This window comes from Sus scrofa, chromosome 8 (genome assembly GCF_000003025.6).
Source record: "Sus scrofa isolate TJ Tabasco breed Duroc chromosome 8, Sscrofa11.1, whole genome shotgun sequence".
NCBI lineage: Eukaryota > Metazoa > Chordata > Mammalia > Artiodactyla > Suidae > Sus > Sus scrofa.
The window spans coordinates 62656632-62662631 of record NC_010450.4 but is presented as its reverse complement, the minus strand read 5'-3'; positions in this window follow the sequence as shown (position 1 = coordinate 62662631).

Here is a 6000-nt window from a genome sequence, read left to right as displayed (position 1 = left end):
TTCTGTTTAATGAAGATTAAAACCTATCATACCTGATTGTTTTGAGGAGTAACTAAGGTTATTGGAAAGTGTATGAAATGCATTAGAAAAAAATGTGCTGGAGTTCCTGCAGTGGCATAGCAGAAATGAGTCCGACTGCATGAGGATGAGTGTTAGATCCCTGGCCTAGGGGGTCAGTTGGTCTGTGATCTGATGGTGCTGTGAGCTGTGGTATAGATCGCAGATGCAGTTCCAATCCCACGTTGCTGTTGCCTGGGACCTCTAGCCTGCGAATTTCCATATGCTGCTGGTGTGGTCCTAAAAAAGCCAAAAAAAAAAAAAGAGTTCCTGTCATGTTTCAGTGGTGAATGAACCCGACTACACGACTAGCATCCATGAGGATGCAGGTTCGATCCCTGGCCTTGCTCATTGGCTTAAGGATCCCGCATTGCTGTGAGCTGTGGTGTAGGTAGCAGATGTGGCTTGGATCACACTTTGCTGTGGCTGTGGTGTAGGCCAGTGGCTATAGCTCCGATTAGACCCCCAGCCTGGGAACCTCCATATGCTATGAGTGCGGCTCTAAAGAGTGACAAAAGCCAAAAAAATTGAAAAAATTTTAAATGTGCTACTTTATTTGCTGTTTGTTTTCCAAAATAACACCCAGCAATATGACCTATATGCTTTTCTGAAGTAAATCCTGAAATTGTATTAATGTAATTTGAAGCAAGAGCGTGGTTATTCTCTGTCCCTCTATAATAAAAACAAGCATTATCTCATAGCATATGACTTAGTCATTTGCTAAACTAATGATGACACAGTCAAAATAACACAATGTGCTAGGAGCTTTTCCACATAATGTAGCTCTCCTATCCAACATGACCTGCCACAGACAATTTAAGATTATGATTAATGACAGTGCCAGAGAATATACTAGAAATATCAAATTAAGTGTTTCATGCCATCATTGGATCTTTAATTAAAGTATGTAATTACTAAATAGAAAATGAATCAAAATTATATTTCAGTTTTCAAAAATATATATCAATGAAGTAAATATACAACCAAGTATGATGATTACACAATATTTTAAAATGAGCTTAGTTATTTCTTAGTCAAATTCAAACCAGGAGTGCAAGATCCTATGACTCTGAAATGTCTTCCTGATATCTCTTCATATACAGAATTGATTAATTTATAAAATACAGTATAAATTGACATCAACTGATAGTAATCTAAAAAGCATATCTTAAAAATTAGCCAGGCTCTCCAAAGTTGACATGAAAAGTACCATAGAATAAATACGTGAGTCTGGGCAGCATGAATGTACAATGAATATGTTATTTTACTGATGTAAAACTTTAACACTTTATGTCACATAATGCCAAGAGAGACCAAAAACGCTTCTAGGCTGAGCACATAACGGAAGCACATTTTAAGAGAAAACACCAAATTCAGTTTACTAAAGCAGCATCAGTATACTAGTTTTTATGCTAAAAGTATATTGTCACTTTGCAAAAGGTAAAGAGTCTCTATAGTGCTTAGAAAAAGTTTTATTCCCCCATGTGTTCCTTATTATGTCAGGTAGTACATTTATTTTCCATTCTATATTGATTATAAATATTCATGTCAATATTCTATTCAATACTACTCTTTATCAGAGTAACTGGATTAATAGATCATTGAGTTTTGCAAATCCAGAAAGCATCAATGTGGAGAATATGAAATCCTGAAGAATGGCATAGGTTGATTTTTATTATAAAGATGAGTATTTATAAATTTGACAGAAGTACTATTATATGGTTATGACATGATTAGGGGAAAATGAGAGCCTGTGAGACTTTGCATTAAACAAAATATGCATAATTTAGTTGAAAGAATAGTCTCCTGATTACTAAAAAAATTTTTTCAAGAATTGTGACATATATACATACTCATTTTTATTATTTGAACTGTTGCTGAATGCATTAGCTAGTCAGTGTTTGTTCTCAAGACTGGGATCGTCTGCATGTATGCTTTTTCCCACTTACTTTTCTTTGGAAAATTCAAGATAACTATTTAGATTGACAACCAAGAAATATTAGTTATTCTATATCATCCTCTTGCATAATATATCCAACCTGCAGAAACAAACAAAAAAATATCCTAGAAACATTGAAGAAGAGCTTCTGGTCTAAAAGTTTTCCTAATGTAGAGGTAAATATATGTATGTTTACATATGCATATATCATTGTGCCTCATGTCCACTTAGATATTGATAGCTAGCTACAAAACAAATACATTTTTTTTGTCATTTGTTTATTTAGGGCCACACCTACGGGATATGGAGGTTCCCAGGCTAGGGGTCCAAACAGAGCTGTAGCCACGAGCTACACCACAGCCACAGCAACACGGGATCCGAGCCACATCTGTGACCTACACTACAACTCACAGCAACACCAGATCCTTAACTCACTGAGAGAGGCCAGGGATCAAACACGCAACCTCATGGTTCCTAGTCGGATTTGGCTCCTCTGCGCCACGACGGGGACGCCTCTTTTTTTAATTAGAGTTGACTTAAAATATTGTACCAATTTCCACTGTACAGCAAAGTACTCCGCCATATATATATATGACTCTATATAAACTTTGAGGTCCTAGTGGGCAGGTGAGGAAATACACTTATCTGTGTGTCCACCAAAAAAATGCGTCTAAGTAAATTCCCTTACTTTTTAAAAGTGCCACCTACCAATCTGGAGTGGCCTACCTTTTTCTTAGTTTTTTTTCTATTCTCTGCATAGTGGAGCTGGTTTCAGGTAATATACAGAAAGATCCCAGAAGTTTTTGAGGCAACACTCAGCATAGTGCCTGGCAAAGAGCAGGTGCTAAATAAATATTTGTTGCATAAAGGAAAAGCCATAAAACAGAATAATGTTATTTAGAAAGTGTGCATGGAGAAAACGAGAGTTTTTGGACTAACACAAGGGAAGAGTAGCGGCATTTAGGGGTTCAGGAAGAATTCTAGAAAGAAATCCTTGGGACACCATGCAAGTGATAAAAGAACAAAGGGAGATGAAGTATCAGAGGCCAAATTTGAAAATGCTTTAGAGATTATGAGTTAGTCTCTTAAACACTGCAGACTTGTTTGAAAAAACTTGCAGACTTTCTAAAGACTGAGAATGGAAAATTTCATTTATAAGAAGCAGGGAGTGGGATAAGGATTTCAGATAAAATTTGTAAGAGTTTCTATACAGAGAGGAACATAGAAATAAGGGGTAGTTAGAAGACGATAAGGGGTAAAAAGATGTTGCTTATTTTTTAATATAAGGGGTATTATGACATTTATAGACTGATATTAAGCATATTACAAAAATATTAAAATGATGATACAGAAAACAAAGGAGTAATTGCTGGAACAATGTTCTTCATTAGCAAAAGGAAATAGGGGTTCAAGAACAATTGGAGCCTCTGACCTTAGGTGCAAGGTCAGTTTTGCAATATGAGTGCAAGGCAGTAGGAATCAATGGTACAAAGGCAGGTTTATTGGCAGATGTGAAACTTCTTTTACCACTACTTATATTTCTTATTGATATGTGAAGAAAATTCAACAGCTGAGAGAGAGAGGAGTGAGGTAAAAGTGTTAGAAGAATTAAAAAGAGGAAGTTTCAGACACTCAGACATGTCAGGTAAATACAGATGTGTAGGGAGTAGGTGGCGTGTCTATTAGCCCTTTCCAGTCTTTCATTCAGTTAAGGAGAAAATAGGTGATTTTATAACATAATAATTTTTGTTAGCTTTTATTATTAAGAAAACTTTTTTACTTTTTTTTTTTTTTTTTTTTGGCCGCAGTGTGCAGCAGCTTGACTTGATGTGGATCTCAATTCCCAGAGCAGATATTAAACCCAGGCTGCAGCAGAGAAAACACCAAATTTTAATCACTAGGCCACCAGGGAACTCCCTATTTGCTTTTTAGGGCCACACTTTCAGTATATGGAAATTCCCAGGCTAGGGGTTGAATCAGAGCCACAGCTGCTGGCCTACACCACAGCCACAGTAGCACTAGACCTGAGCTGCGTCTGCAAACTACAGCACACTCATGGCAATGCCAGACCCTGACCCACTGAATGAGGTCAAGGATCAAACCCGCATCCTCATAGATACTAGTCAGATTTGTTTCTGCTGTGCCACACAACAGGAATTTCCCCTAAGAAATGATTTTTATCTATAGTTCAATATATATGAATATTTTCACATTTGCATATATACATATGTGCAGTTTTTCATTAGCATTTAACTTTCAAAAATTTTGGCTTACTTTTCAGTGACTTTTCATTTTAACTGCTTTTAAGGTCAATGGGCGTAAAAGTAAGATTTGTTAACAAGTTAATAAATATGAGAGTCTCTAGTTCCATCCATGTTGCTGTAAATGGCATTATTTTGTTCTTTTTATGGATGAGTAGCATTACATTGTGTATATATATCACATCTTCTTAATCCATTCATCTGTTGATGGACTTTGAGGTTGTTTCCATGTCTTGCTCTTGTGAATAGTGCTACAATGAACATAGGGGTACATGTATCTTTTTCAAGGAAAGTTTTGTCTGGATGTATGCCCAACATGAGTCAACATGGATGGAACTAGAGACTCTCATACTAAGTAAAATAAGTCAGAAACAGAAAGACAAATACCATATGATTTTCACTTATATCTGGACTCTAATATATGACATAAGTAAACCTTTTCATAGAAAAGAAACTCATGGACTTATAGAACAGACTTGTGGGTTGCCAAGGGGGAGGGGAAAGAGTGGGGTGGACTGGGAATCTGGGGTTAATAGATGCAAACTATTGCCTTTGGAATGGAAAAGCAATGAGATCCTGCTGTATAGCACTGGGTACTATATCTAGTCACTTGTGATGGAGCATGATGCAGGATAATGTGAGAAAAAAATGTATAGATGTATGTATGACTGGATCACTTTACTGTACAGTAGAATATTGACAGTACGCTGTAAAACAACTATAATGGAAAAATAAAAATCATTTAAAAATAATAAATATAATACCTGTTTGATATATAAACTTGAATAATTTAAAATAATGTTAAGAGAAACATACTTGTTTATAGAAAGATTTTAAATTATGTTATATCAATCAAGAATTAAATAATAAGCACATTAATATTCATCATTTAGCAGATAATCTATGTGATATTTAGTACCAAATCTTAGGGTCTTTATAAAATCATCCTACAGATTTACTAAAATTTATAAACAAAAGAAGAGAATCAAGAGAAATAATTCTAAAATTAAGAGGAAAACGGTGATTATTTTTACAGTATCTTTTTCATAGTTCCTGGTATAAGGTACTGGTGCAACACAAAATTTATAGTACTTTCATATAATTATTTATTTCTAAAACTTATTCAGTGTCCTCTATGTGTAGACTGCACTAAAATATAAATGATGTAATGTCAGAACAGTGAAACTCATTTCTCTGAAGACGAGCCAGGAAACAAAGCTACTAATACATGTATCAGGAGGTTAAGAGTTGCAGGATACCATAGGGCCCTGGAGGAAATCTCTTTATTTTGTTCATTTAATATCATTGCAAATAAGAAATATACTTTAAATTAAAAGCTTGTCTCCTTATATATTTTCCTTCATTTCTTTTGAGTCATATAGTTTGAGATTTTTCATTTATAACAAAAATATTATTTATGTACTTACAAGGTTGAAGATTAATAATAATAACATAATGAACATCCTTCACCCAGATTTACCATTTTTTTAAATTGTATGAATATATCATATTTTCTTAAAACTATCATAAAGTTAGTTTCAGACATGAAGGCTCTTTCTCCCTAAATAATTCCGCACTTATTTCCCAAGTACACTTTCTTTCATAACTACACTAAAAATTATCCAAGTTGGCACTTTAAATATTTATACAAAGATATTATGTAATACACAGTTCAATGTGTCTTAAATTATCTCAAATTCATCCTTTATAGCATTACACAAATTTCTACCTGACCCTGCATTC